This window comes from Gossypium raimondii, chromosome 13 (assembly GCF_025698545.1).
Source record: "Gossypium raimondii isolate GPD5lz chromosome 13, ASM2569854v1, whole genome shotgun sequence".
Taxonomy (NCBI): Eukaryota; Viridiplantae; Streptophyta; class Magnoliopsida; order Malvales; family Malvaceae; genus Gossypium; species Gossypium raimondii.
The window spans coordinates 9,997,889-10,014,693 of NC_068577.1; positions in this window are offsets into that span (position 1 = coordinate 9,997,889).

The following is a 16,805-nucleotide window of genomic DNA, read 5'->3' on the forward strand; positions in this document are numbered from 1 at the left end:
ATTTAGCCCAATTTGCTTGTTCTTTTTTTGAACTTCGGCATTCCAGTTGCATCCTGATAAAATTTAAACATGAAATCACAAGCTTAGTAGCATTCTACTCAAGATTTGACCAAAAATAAGTACGTTAAACACACAAAATTAGCTTGCTATCAAATCCCCCTACTTAGCGATGCTTGTCCTCAAGCATGTTGTGTATTCCCATAACAAAAATCATTCAAAAACTTTTTCTGAAATCAAGTCTCCTTCACAAAAAAGCACAATCCAAACAATTTAAGTGAAAACAGTTGCTAGGTTCAACCAACAAGAATTTTATAAAACTCTAATGCTAGGAAAAAATCAACTACTTCACTAAATTAAAGCTTAATCAAACTTACAAGGTGCTCGTTCTCAATAAAAATTTTCAACAAGTTTGGGACGTAGTCAAATCTTTTTATTTGAAATGAGATGACAACCAAAGCACTTCACCATGGTTACTCAATTTGACACGTCTCTTAATATATTATTTTTTCTTACTTATGGCAGCACTGTTAGTGGAGTGTTTGCAAGTTTCAGTTCGTCACTTGAATCTTTTGATGAGAAATGAGATGACAACCCAAGCACCTCATCCCAATTACTCAATTTGGTCACATTTTCGAAATCTTCACTCATAACGAAGCCATTAGTGGAGTATATATATATATTTTAATATTTCAACTTTTTTTGACAAATGATAAAATTACTTAAATGAGACTTGAGTACTTTTGCTAAGCAAGTTTAAAGAGCTAACAATTTCCATGAAATGTTGACTTAGCCTAAAATATTCCACTTTTCATTGGTGTCGGAATAGTGGTTTCGAGACCACAATTTTGGCTAATGAGTCCGTAATTTATAGGTATTTAATATTTTTAGGGTTGTGTGGTTGTCATATTAAGATTTGGTCTGCTGATTTTATTGTTTACTTAGTTAATTTAAGAAAAAAGAATAAATTGTAAAAGTTGTAAAATCTAGTCATAGTTGAATTGTAATGATTTGATGGTTTAATTATCAAATGAGAGAGTACTTATGGAGTAATTAGAAAATAGTGAATATAGATGGACAGTTAAGGGCTTTTAAACTGTTAAAATGTATGTTTGTTAAAAGGGTAAAATTGTAATTAAATAAAATTAAACTAAAGAATAATAAAAATACAATTTACATAATCTTCTCTAAGGGTTCCTCCACCAAAAATCAAAAGGGAAATCTCCATTTTTGGAGCTTAAGGTTGGGCCATCACCATTTTCTTACATGTAAGCCTATTTTAAACTCGTTTCTTATAGTTTTTATATTTTTGAAATCATTGCAGCTAGGACCAACTAACCTATAGCTTCATTTTTGAAACTGTTAAGGATTTTGGATTTTTCCATTGATGGTTCTTAGTTATTCTTGATGTTAAATAGTGAATTTGTAGTCTTGGTTGTTTATTAAGATTATTTTGTAAAGTGATTTTTGTTAGTTTTAGTTAAAGAATTAAATTGATAAACTATTAAAATTTAAATAAAATTTTTTGAATTGTGAATAATTAGGAGCTGTACTAGTTTAGATATAAATCCGGCTAGCATGAAAAATGGCAAAATTTTTGTTAAATTTGGAATTTCGGGTTTAAGGACTAAATTGTGAGAAATGCAAAAGTTTAGGGAAAATATATAAATATTAAAAAATTAAGGGTTACATGCATAGAAATAGTTTGGTAATGCATGTGAATTTATTAAGTTGAATTTAATTACTATATAGATTAAGAACTGAGTCAAAAAGATAATAATCGAGGAAAAGGAAAAATTGCGGAGTAGTCTATGCGAAGAAACTTGTAGCAGATAGTAGGTAAGTTCATAGTATAAATGAATTAATTTGTATTTATATCTAAATTGATGTTGTTATGAATTAGATAATTAAATAGTTGTTAAACATTTTATATTGAAATGTTAATTACGTATTGATTTCTAATAAGAATAAGTTGAGTAGTATTTGTTGAAAAATGGTTGTAATTATGAATTATGAAATCTTGGAATAAATATACTTGTTTTGTAGAATATGTATGAACATTGTGAAAGTGCCTTTGATGTGTTATTGTGATGAATTTAGATAAATGCCTGTTTGAACGCAGTCAACGATTAGGATACAATTGGCATGCCAATAGGGCTAGTATGCTTGCTTGTACGGGATTGCACTTCTGTGCCTCTGTTTGCACTTTAGTGCCTCTGTTTATACTTCGATGTCTCTATTTGCACTACGGTGCCTCTGATTGCACAATCGTGCCTTTTTTTACACATCGGTGCTTCTGTTATGCATTTATGATGCCTTTGGTGTGGTGTAGTTACTCGAGTATCTGAGTCAAGTTACTATAGTTCATCGGGCTAAGTGTTAATTGATTTACAACTTCATCACTTACTTAATCCTATTGCATACTTAAGACTTACCGCCTTCAGACATACTTAGGTCCAGAGTGTGAATACTCCAATAAAATATAGAAATATGATGTGGTATTTGCAAGATTACGGGTCAAGTTGTAATATAGTTTTTCAATGAAGTAGGTGAGTACTCTGAGGATCGTACCCAAAGGAGATGAGAGCTAGATCAATTCTAACCTAAACACGAAAATATCTAATTAGTGCTTTAAATCAATTATAGTATGAGAACATAATAAAAGGTTTTTTAGGTTTTTTATAATGATAAAATAAAATAACATAAAAGAAATAAATTTCAAGAGATTGAAGTGTAGAATGAATCAAATCTTGATTATGGGTGATTAGCTCACTTTGGTAATCCCCATCAACTATCATTTCGAGTTCCATGTTAATCAACTAGTCTCTACCCTAGTAGGATATTCTGATCTTCCACTAACATAACGAGTCAATAAGGACTACTTATCTTTCGACCTCACAGTCCAAACTGGCTTGGGGGTGAAGGTGTTCATGGACGGGCCATACCAATTTTGGGTTAATTTGCACATTGATGACTTCTTAGAGTTGTCAAGCCTAGGATTTGTTTCACGTTGTTTCTTTCTCGAATAGCTGATCCCTTGAGTAACCCTACAAAATAGTTAATAGATCATACCTCCACTTGCTAATCCCCCATAGAAGGATTAGTTCCTCATGACTTTCATAAACATTATGGAATAGATGAAAAAGGAGAACATGGTAAATAAATTGAAGTGTAGAGTTAAAGAAAAGCTTAATTTATATTAAGAATAAATGCAAATCCACAGAAGTTGATCGTCTTCACAAATCAGGTCTCTTGAAAGAAAATAAAGAACATGATAAAACTAAAACCTAAAAAAGAAAGAAAAACTAAAGTAAAAATTAAAAGAGAGAATTTATGCTAAGTGGATGGTGTCTATAACATGTGCCAAAGGAGCCTATTTATAGATTCTAGGTGATCGTCATCCTTAACCCTAGGTTGCCTAACGTTCTTGAGCTTTAAGTTTGATTGTGAAGACCAAAGTACCCCCGTTTCGTATTTAATTTTTGTTCAAGAGTCGATGTCGTGACACAACAAGACCTATCTCGCAACATGGTAGTCAACATACTCCTCTTGAGCTACCTTCAGGGGTGTGTCGCAACAATGAAGGAAGTCTTGAGATTTCTCCATTCTACTCCTGATGTTGCAACATTGGTCATCTCGTGTTGCGACGTAGTGACCAGTATATGTTTAGTATGGATTATAAAGTTTCTTGCACACTCACAAAGTGCGTTAACTCACCCTTAGGCCTTATTTGGCCCTTAAGGTTAGTAAAAGACTCAATTTGCACATTTTATTAACTTATTAAAAACTTAAGAAAACCTAATTCAAACCTACTAAAAATGCTTGTTTTCAAGCTCCTAAAGTGCTATAATTAGTTTAATCTACTGCACCAAATTACGACAGATCAAACGCCTCCACACTTAAGTCATTGCTTGTCCTTAAGCAACATGAACAAAAACAAGAAATAAAAATGACGACCCTTGAGAAAATATGATACAAATATTGACTTCAGAGCACATGACTTAGGCATTTTACATTCACTCACAACTTTAACATGATTAATACTTGATTTACCACTTTTGACCACAAACATCTAAGTTCAGTATGTTACAAAGTATACAAGCATTAAGGGTTTCACTTGTAGGGGTCCATTCACAAATCATACAAGTACTTTGATTATCCGAGCAAAATACAAATAGTTGTTTATGCGTATGTTTAGTATGATGTCCATTCATGTATAAGGATGTTTAGGTCACATAGGACTTTTTGGCTTGTAACATTTTGAGGCTTAGGATAGGTATGGAATTCAAAGATAGTAAGCATTAAGAGAGTTACAAACACTAAAATAGTTTGGACCATCATATTGATCCCTATTCTTTCCCCCTTAGTGACCCATACCCACTCACCGCCATATTTCTCCTTCTCTCACCTTCCTTGTCTCTCCATATATATGAAATCATAGCATGACATAGTAAGTACGGCTAGCCTACGAGTTTCTGTGTAGTAATGAACGATTTTTTCTATCTTTTGTGACTTTGTGACTTTTCTCTTTTTCAATACATCTCACTCATGAATGCTTTTTCGCCGTTTCAAGAATTTTTCAACTCGTACTAATTTTATTTTTGGATTTTTCTTTTTCTTTCGCACATTAGGCTAGCTTATTGTTCCTATATCACACCAATCTTTCCTATTTCACTCTATTTTTACAAACTCCGTTGTGATGTATCTACTTAACCCTCAATACGTATGGCTATAATGCTCAGTTTGTGCAAGTGTACACAGTTGTTATTAAATAATAAGTAAGTAGAAGAGTTATCATCTCCATAGGGATTGTGTATGTTTATCAATATATTGAAAAATTAAAGTTAACAATTTGATGATAAAAACACAATATCTTGAATGATGGGTGATTAACTAAATTAAATTATCTAGATGCAAGATTGATCCCTAATGCAATTTAAACTAAATGTGAAGTATGAAATGAAATGTATGAATGAATTTAGCAAAAACACAAACTGCAATAATCAATAACATGAATAGGCTAGGATAATTACATCATTCAACTTAGCTTATTTTTATCATGCTTAACAGTGTTCGAAAATTATTCCATGGCAACTCGATCTTTCATGAGTTTGGAAACCAAATTAAGACCTTTCAGAATCTTTTACTTAGTGAAATATGCATTTTATTAATCATAAATAATTAAGGGTTTCTTAGGATTCATGTGAAGTAACAGGAACGAGTTAGGTTTGAAATAGTTTAATCACATAAACCTAAAACCTATGCAAGATAATAGATTTCGTTAAAGTTATTATGAACCTTTAATTTAGTCAGGTTAGGATCTAAATTAAGCATGCGCATTTCAATTATTGTGTCCACTAGTTATCGTCAGGTTAAGATTGCTCAGCTAATTCTAATGCATCCAATCACGTATGAATGAAATTCATACTTAAGTTTAATCGAAAACATGATCGACTGAGGCGCAAACACTCTACATAAGATTTAAACAAACTTCATTAAATAAAGGCAATCATCCTAGCTTGTAACACCCCTAACCCATATCCGTTGCTAGAATAGGGTTACAGAGCATTATCGTAAAAACATAACTCAAACCATTCATTCTCAAATTTTCATAATCATTGAAAAATCCAATCAAACATATGCATAACGTCCCTAGTTTGAGCCCTCGAGGCCTTAGAAACACTTTAGAAACACTGCAGGGATCACACGGGCGTGTGGCTAGGCCGTCTGACTTACGCGGCTAAGACACACACACATGTTTTAGGCTGTGTGGACATTCGAAGTAGGGACACACGACCATGTCCCAGCCCGTGTTTGTGCCCGTGTAAGTTATTGACTTAGGTCACACGGCCAAGCCACACGCTTGTGTGCTAGGTCTTGTAACTCTCGGAATGCAACCTTCAAAAACCTACAAAGGGCACACGACCATGTCGCTTGGCCATGTGTCGCACACGACTTAGACACACACCCATGTCCTAGGTTGTGTGGACAAGAAATAGGCCAAATTCAAGCCATTTCTTTCACCCAATTCAAGCACATCCTTACAAGCCATTTGAACATATTGACCAAGGTATTAAAACATGTTTAAACATGTATAAAATGACCAATTTCAAATGACCAAATTCCATTCAACTAATATGCGATAAAGGCACCTCAAACACATACATTAATCATACCCAAACATGTGCATATTTAACCATTTAGCAACTAACATGTTTTCATACCAAGACATACCAAAATTGACACATACCAACCTTACCATATTAGATTCATGCCATAGCAAAATAAATTTACTATTTGAACCACTTCTCTCATGTATCAAAACAATATAAATGACACAAAACTAGCCATTACCAAATGGTTCCTACATCCAATATATATAACACCAAATTTAGGTCCAATTTGTCATAATTCAACCAAACATACTTGATTAAATTTCATATCAAAACATTCCCTAAATGATCACTTTGCAAACATGGCAACACATACCACTTTGGTGATTAAATTTCATATCAAAACATGCCCTAAATGATCACTTTGTAAACATGCTAGCACATACCACTTTGGCCATAAAACCATGCATTAATTTGATCATATAAACACCAATCATTAAGCATCAAAGTGCGAAAAGCACATCGACCATCAAGGCATCAAAATAACGTAAGTTTCACAAATTCAAAGCAACATTACATGGAAATATCATTAACTAACATTATACATAGTCCACCTATATATGCCATTATAACCATGACCAAATCATCAAATTATATCGATAAAATTGATGGATAGTTTGATGGATCTCCGACTAGCTTCCAACCCAATTGAGCTTCCGATAATCTGTAAAGTAAAGGAAAATAACTACGTAAGCAATGAATGCTTAGTAAGCTTGTTAAAACTTTAAGCATAATACTCCAATTCAATAATAAACTTTATAGAATAAAAATAAATCTATGCCAATGTCATAAGATTCATAAATCGATATGATCATCAACTCACAAATGAGTAAGTTCATTAATGTCACATATATTTATCATTAATAACATGATAGGATTTTATGGGACTTAATAGATAATCATCAACCTTTTTATAAGATTATACACTTTTCTATCTACTTCTTTTTCATTCTGTTCCCAATGCTTATCATAAGCCTACACAACATTATCAATTCCTGACTTAGTTTATTTATCCATGATATAGGTATATTCGTCTGTACCATACTTGGATTTCTCACATATAATACATCATTCAAACTCAGTACTCCCCTTTCTTCAAATTTCATTTCAACTATGAATTTACCATTTCATTACCTTTCCTCTCCCGTTTCATATGCATAACTTGCAAATTATAAGCATAAAATCAACCATGACTACAAGCTAGTGCATTTAAACATAGCTCTTTTGGAATCAACTACATAATTAACCATTGCATAAGAAATTACATACTTTGCTTTATTCCACCTTTTCATGGACATAAGCACATTACCAATTGAGTACTTATCGTTTCAATGTATTTCATTAAAATTAAACATGATATAATTCAATCATAAACTTGGCACAAGCCTAAGCAGCAACAACAACACATGTTAGCATAATTGAATATAATTCATGTGAACTTAACATAGATAACCATTATACTTGAGTATGATCCAATTGAACTTATCATTATTCATAACATATCATGTTTTCCATGGATCACCATTTCAATAAGTTTCATACACACATGTCTTGGTTTATACTGAACACTTACCATTTCATTTGCATAACACAAAAGTCATAAACATAACATTTACCATAGTCACAAGCTAGTGATTAAACACATAACTTAGCAATATCATCACATGGTAAGATATGGTACATAAACATAGCATCACTTAAATCATACCTTTCATAATCATGAATATTAATACTTTGATCATTGGAACATCATACCTTTCCATATTTTTCATAGTGGAGTCAATCGAAACCCTTACTGGAGCTCACACAAGTGTGCTAAACGATGGTCGAAACCATCTCTCTTTTTTTAATCGATGGTCGAAACCATCCCTTTTCATATTCGATGGTCGAAGCCATCCCTTTTCATATTCGATGGTCGTCACCATCCCTTTTCATATTCGATGGGCGTCAATACTTCGTTGGATTTTCTATCAAGACGTGATATGATAATATAACATGATAGCATTTAAAATAAAAATTTAAAGTGCTATTTAAATGTACGAACTTACCTGGCTAAGTTTCCGACAAAGTACAAGGGCATTTTGGTAATTTTCCATTTTCTACGATTTTCCACTCGATCTTGATCTAAATTAAAAATTGTATTCAATCTATTAATTTAGACAGTAAAACAATGTATTTTATGCAATTTAGTCATTTTAACATTTTTACAAAATTGCCCCTAACATTTTACTTTTATTCAATTTAGTCCCTGGATATTCATGGCACACAAAAAAACCCACATTTGCAATAATTTCACATCAAATCCTTGTACTTTTACTATTTCAATAATTTAGTCCATAATCGAAAAATTCATCAAAATCACTTAACAAAATACTTTTAAATAACAACTAATATTTCAAATTCATCATTTAACAACTAAAATCACATGGATTCAGCAATGGCAACCTTCAAAATATTTAATAATTTCAAAATTGAAGGTACGGGCTAGCTGGACCTAGTTGCAATGATCTCAAAAACATCAAAATTATTAAAAACGAGTAAGAATTACTTACCATGCAAGAGGAAACCACCATGGCCGAAAGCTTCATCCTTATTGCATGGTGTTTTCGGTTGTTGAAGAAGAAACCAAAAAGATGATGATAATTTAGCCTTTTCTTATTTTATTTTTAATTTAATTTATCAAATTACCATTTTATCCTTGGTTAATAATTAAATAAATCACCAAATCCATGTCCATATATGTCCACTAATTCCTTATTTATAAAAATATTGACGGTTTGGTTTATAAAAATGAGGTCTCCATACCTTATTTTCTAAAACCACTTGACCTTATGGTCTTACCACTTGAACTTAATAAATCGCTTAAATAACATAAATTATCAAATCAAAAACCATTTTAAAATCATATTTGACTTGTAGATATTAAATAATAATATTTACAAACTTACTCGTCAGATTTGGTGGTCCCAAAACTGCTGTTTCTAACACCACTAAAAAATGAGCTGTTACATTGCTAAACAAAATTAAGCTACCATTGTTGATGACAAGATAATAAAGCACATTGCAAACATGCTTAAAATCAAAATAACAAAGTAAAGGAAGAAGAAACTCTGTCGAATCAGCAATCTCGTGACCTCTTATTGAGGATGTTTTCCTCCGATCCTTGTGTCGCTCTTTTGCTAATGGCTCCTCAAGGTGGCTGGCCAAGAGATAATCCTATCAATGTTTTTGGCTAAGAAATAAAATATGAGATGCTATGTGTGGAAAATGAAGAGAGGAAATGAGAGAATGAATGATGATTGAGAAATGTAAAGAATGAGGGATGTAGGAATGATGGATGATTGAAATGGGAAATGAGTAGGGGTACTTATACTTGAAGTAGATAGTAGAGTTTGCTAAAAATAGAGATTGGAATCCCTCTATTTTCTCCATTTCTTGGCCGACCACATTTTATGGAAGAAGGTACGTATAGTAGCCTGCACATAGTACTACACATGCGACCTATCATTCTGGTACACGTAGTAGCCTGCACATAGTACTACACACTTGACCATCACTTTCACTTTTACATAGTGGCCTACACACAATCTGTGCCACACATGTGATCATTCTTGTCACTTTACTCGTATCCCTTTTTATTCCAAAGGTTCATTCGGGAATTTTCACTTTTTTTCACTTTTCTTTTTATCGATCAATTTCAATTTCTCGTCTTTCTTGATCTATAGCAATAAAGTTAACTTATATAACCTTCACACTATTCATTCCAGTCCAAAAATCATACTTCGGTAAAATTACATTTTTCCCCTAAAGTTTCACAAAATTACAAATTTGCCCCTAGGCTTGTAAAATAATTTTTATTCAATTTCCTTACATTTTAGGCCTAGCTGAACCATTTTCATAACTATAGAAATCCACAATACTCACTTATTTACACACTTGTGACATATTTTATAACTTTTACAAATAGTTAAGAAGCAATTCAGGACTAATTTGAAGTAAGATGGAAAGTTTAGGAAAAACTTGAAAAAATTGGAAAATAGGGGTCACACGGCCGTATGGAACCTCCAAGGCCATGTGGAACCTCCAATGCCGTGTAACTTTGGAACAAGGGACATATGGGCATGTCCTAGCTCGTGTCCTCACCCGTGTAACTCTCTGAGTAGGGTCACATGGTCGTGTCCCACGCCCTTGTGCTAGGCCGGGTAACTCACTGAATTGAATATTTAAGAACTCTCAAATTGTAACACCCCTTACCCGTATTCGACATCGGAATAGGGTACGAGGCATTACAAGAACACATACACTTATAAACATGTTAAACCGAGTTATAAATTTTCATTCAAATTCAAATTCTTCAAATTTTTAACAGGCTTTTATAAATCTTCACGTTATAACTTCAAAATACTATATTTGTAACAAATAGGGCTTCTGAGACCCAATACATACTCATGCAATTCAATACTTCATTTCCATTTCATTTAATTCACGATTCTCATGTTCACGATTTGATTCAATTTCTCAATCCAATATATATTTCAATACCACAATAATTCATTTAATTCAAATCATATCATTTGCAATTTCCATTTAATTCACGTACAGTTCAATTTCATTAAGTTCAATACTAATACATATTTATCGTCTAACTTAACATCCCCTTTTTGAGTCATTTTACACTTCAAGCATGAACTTAGTATTTCATTTCCTCTGCACTCCCGTTTCCTATACGTATCACACAAGATATAAACATTACACTGAACCATAGTCGCAAGAAAGTTCTTTTTTGAAGACTAACCACATGATAAACCATTTTAATAAAGATTATAAACTTTAAACCTTACCACCCTTTTATGATCACAAGCATATTTCCATTTAGGTATTTACTATCTCAATGCATAATTTTATAAATTTAATGTGGGGTAATCCAGCCACAACTTGGCCAAAGCCTAAGCATACACACCAAACATGCTAGCCAAATAAACATATAGTATAAGCATTATAAGCATGTATAAGCACCACATTTATTTGTGTATCAAACTTATCAACATAAGTTAATTCATAAACCATTTCTGAGATTGCTACATACCAAATCATATACCAGGTATACCACATACACATACTATGAAACTTTATTTTCTCACATGAACTTTAACCATAACTAATAATGCACAATTATAAACATCATTTCTTTTCAATTGTTTATCGATTATAATCAAGCATATGGCCAATTATACACAAATCATTCTTATGTTCTTCCAATTTTCCTCTTCCTCCTCTCTATTCCACATCTTTAATGTGCATAACACTCTTAGAAATAACATTTTCTATAGTTTCAATATTAACTAAATTATTTTTACCCGAAGCTATAGAGCTCCAAATTAAGAACCGTTAATTTTCACAAAAACTAGATTCATATGTATTCTTACCATAAAATTTTTAGAATTTTTGGTTTAGCCAAATAGTACAGTTTATTCTTTCAAATTTCCCCTATTTCAATGCTCGACAGTTTTGACTTCTCTTTACTAAAAATTAATTATCTCATTGTACAGAATTTGGATATTGTTTCCGTTTATTTCTCTTGAAAATAGATTCATTGAGAATTATAAACATATAAACTTTATCCCATAATTCTTTTTGTACAATTTTTGAAAATTTTCCAAAATTAGAATAATTGATTAGAACTCATTTTGACTCTGTCTAACTAAACTTCAAATATCTCAAAATATATAACTCTTTTGCTTGGTCTGTTTATTTTTCATAAAAATAGACTCATTCAGCTTCAATTTTATATATCATTCAGCCTCTAATTCAATCTACACCATTTTTGGTGAGTTTTCAAAGTCACACAACTGTTTCTGTCTAAACTGTTTTATTGCTAAATGTACTCTTTCATAATTTCACTTTTTCACTTTCAATCACAATTCAATTCAAAATTCACTTTTCCATTTCTAAGTCGATATACAATTCTATTCCACACCTATATTCATTATTCAATTACACTTAGTCAATTTCCCGATGAACACTTTGGAATAATAACAGATACTCGGTGGATTCAATACATAGCAACCACCTTATTAATCAATGATGTCAAGTGGAATCAGCACATAGCGACCACCTTACTAATCAATGATGTTCGGTTCACATAGTAGCCTGCACATAGTACTACACACGTGATCGAAACTATCCGGTACGCATAGTAGCCTGCACATATTACTACACATGCGACCTATCATTCCGGTACACGTATTAGCCTGCACATAGGTTTACACACGTGACCATCACTTTCACTTTTACATAGTGGCCTACACACAATCCGTGCCACACATGTGATCATTCTTGTCACTTCATTCGTATCTCTTTTTATTCCAAAGGTTCATTAGGGAATTTTTCACTTTTTCTCACTTTTCTTTTTATCGATCAAATTCAATTTCTCCTCTTTCTTGATTTATAACAATACATTTAACTTATATAACCTTCAAACTATTCATTCCAGTCCAAAAATCATAATTTGGAAAAATTATATTTTTGCCCCTAAAGTTTCACAAAATTATGATTTTGCCCCTAGGCTCGTAAAATATTTTTTATTCAATTTCCTTGCATTTTAGGTCTCGCTGAACCATTTTCATAACTATAGAAATGCACAATACTCACTTATTTACACACTTGTGACATATTTTATAACTTTTACAAATTAATCCTTTTAGGCATTTTCATCAAAAATTACTTAGTACAAATCGTTTATCACACTCCAAACATTCATATTCTTCCATAAAAAATCAAAATACATGCATATCATTCATGGGTAAATTTTTAAACACAAACTCTAGTTCAAAACAATGGTAAAAATAGGTAAATCTTGTTACGAGGATTTCAAAAACGTCAAAATCATTAAAAATGGGGATAGAACGGACTTACAATCGAGCTTGGAAGCTTGAAAAACCCTAGCCATGGTTTCTCCATGCAATTTTCGGCCTAGGGGTTGAAGATGGACAAAAATTGGCTTTTAATTTTGTTTTTAATTCATTTTAATTACTAAATGACCAAAATGCCTTAATGAAAAACTTTGGAAACATGCCTAACCATACTCATTTTTGTCCACCAACTTAACCAATGGTCTAGTTACCATATAAAGACCTCCAATTTAAAATTTCATAACAATTGGACACCTCTAACATATAGAACTCAACTTTTTCACTTTTTACAATTTAGTTATTTTAACTAAATTGAGTGCCCAAACGTCAAAATTTCCGAACGAAATTTTCACAAAATCATTTTGTGAAATCATTGACCATAAAAATATAATGAAAATAAACTTTTTTCTCGTCAAATTTGTGGTCCCGAAACCACTATTCCGACTAGCCCCAAATTCGGGTTGTTACAACTCTCCCCCTTTAGGGATTTTCGTCCTCGAAAATCTTACCAGATAGTAGATTAATGATTTGCTTCCACACAATATATTTCAATTTCACACATGATTTTGGACTTTCATATCTTTTACAGATAATTACATAGATTCATAAGAAAATCAGAATAGCGATATTTCAGCATCTGAAGCTACACAAAGTGTCAGAAAATTACAGTCCATATAGAATGATATCCATTCCGATGATAAAAAAAATGTCTAGAAAGATCAATGTCACTCATAATTAATGGAATCCAAAGTAACAGAAGCAATATAATCTTCACTTATATTCAATAGAACAATAAGTAGAAACAAAATATTAACCTCACTCAGATTTACCGTTGATTTTCATATTCATACAAGGGAATAAATACCAAAAAAAGACATGGCAATGTCGAACATAACCCAAACAAACCAATAATTCTTTCATCTATGAATATGTTTAGCTAATGTTCTCATACGATAAGAATTCTTTTTGAAACTAAACAGTCACATATACCTCTGAGGATAATTGTACACACAGAATGTCTAAAAGGAATCATAGTAATTACCCCATTATAACTAGTGTACTCAGCTATTAATACAATACAAACGTTACTCAATTGTCTAATACTGTCATCAGAATTTTCACGTTATCTCTTTACTAACAAAAATTGATCCAGAAAAACTTTCGGTTAATTATTTCTTTAAATAACATACCTGAATAAATCATTTAATCAGATTTAATTTCTTTTGTGACAGTAACTTTGCATAATCTGAGTAGTTTTCAGAACGATCCAATATCTCTCTTTTTATATTGTCTTCATTTGCTAATTCATTCACTTTTTCCTACCACATTATTAATCTTTCGTACACAAACTTCTGTAACACTACACTCGTAAGCTTATTCAATCAAAATCTTACAAATTTCATTGTAACATTTTACTGATATGAGGGGCGAGTGTAGTAAAGCCTCAAATTTATCTTACACATAAATGTGCATATTACATACTATCACAAATAGCCAATTCATTACTAATTTCACATTCTCAAAGCATTTAATAAACATTTGCTTTTAATCACTTTTGTTCTTAACACAAAATTCATATGCCAACTCAAATCACTAATTCACAATCGAAATTTCTATATAGCATCATAATCCAGATATCAGAAATCATGTGCTCATATAATTATAACATTTATCAATAACAAAATGTTATACTCTTTGATCCATACCTTTACGAGTTTCAACTCATAATCAGTACATTTTCACTCAAACATTTAAGTGTTTACTTCTATACTATCAGAATTAACTCAGTTGAAAAACATATTTGTTTCATCAAGATAATTTTTGTCATAAAACAATATTGATAAGGGGGTGATGGTGAGGTCATAAAGCCTCTAACTTACTCTCATAGATACATATATATATGACTTTGCATTCATCATCAATGTAATATCATCATAACCACGTAGTTCATTCCAAGCAAATTAACACATCTATTTATTATGAATATTTTCTGTTACCCATAATTTTACACAATGAATTTACTTACTCGAGCTCAATATTAATATCTAATTAAATTCCAATACTTAGCTTCCATTTTACTTACCGACATTTATTCAATTAGAGAACGTCTTACAGAATTGAGTACTTCGTTTTCTCTATGCCATAGTATAACTATGGTCTTTCACATATTTACATATTGATGTCATAACCCAGCTATGGTCTTACACAGTAGCACATATCACATCGATGCCATATCCCTGATATGGTCTTATACGAAAATCACATATCACATGTTGCCATGGTCCAACCATGGTCTTTTTAAATCAATTCATCACATATCTTGAATGAAAGTACTCATTCTGCGTTCTACTCAATTTAATATTCTAATTCAGTTTTCATACTATTATAATATTCATGATTCAATAATAAAGACATAAAACAAAACATCATATTACCTCTAATTTAACAATTAAACATAAGATTTTATCATATGAACGTATCGATTTCACTTATTAAAGCAAATCTACATAAACACACATTCCATCTATTTAAGTAAATTTGCTTACTATATTCACTTAATCAAATATGTTGAGCACATAGCATCATATGATCACCAACATACTTGGATGAGCTTATCACAACATAAACTTTCATTTCGTTTTTTTTTTCAACTTATGATCATCTCTTTTCATACATGAACACATACATATCACGAATTTCTATTCTTACCTTTCCAAATTCCAACATAACGTGAGCATATTTCATTTATCTCAATATCATTTTCAGCATTATCAAAAATAGCTTGGTTGAAAATCATCTCTGTCTTAACAAAATAATTTCGTTAGAGCCCGGAGATATCACACCATCACGAGTCATAACATGGCATGTATAGCTGGACTCACATATGCTACGTTTAGTCTGAGAACCGACTAAACCGTAGCTCTGATACCACTAAATGTAACACCCCTTACCCGTATTCGACACCGGAATAGGGTACAAGGCATTACCAGAACACATGCACTTATAAACATGTTAAACCGAGTTATAAAATTTCATTCAAACTTAAACTCTTCAAAATTTTAACATGCTTTTATAAATCTTCATGTTATAACTTCAAAAAACAATATTTGTAACAAATAGGGCTTCTGAGACCCAATACATACTCATGCAATTCAATACTTCATTTCCATTTCATTTAATTCACGATTCTCATGTTCACGATTCGATTCAATTTCTCAATCCAATATACATTTCAATACCACAATAATTCATTTAATTCAAATAATATCATTTGTAATTTCCATTTAATTCACGTACAGTTCAATTTCATTAAGTTTAATACTAATACATATTTATCGTTTAACTTAACATCCCCTTTTTGCGTCATTTTACACTTCAATCATGAACTTAGCATTTCATTTCCTCTCCACTCCCGTTTCCTATACGTATCACACAAGATATAAACATTACACTCAACCATAGTCGCAAGCTAGTTCTTTTTTGAAGACTAACTACATGATAAACCATTTTAATAAAGATTACAAACTTTAAACCTTACCACCCTTTTATGATCACAAGCATATTTCCATCTAGGCATTTACCATCTCAATGCATAATTTTATAAATTTAATGTGGTATAATCCAGCCACTACTTGGCCAAAGCCTAAGCATACACACCAAATATGCTAGCCAAATAAACATATAGTATAAGCATTATAAGCATGAATAAGCACCACATTTATTT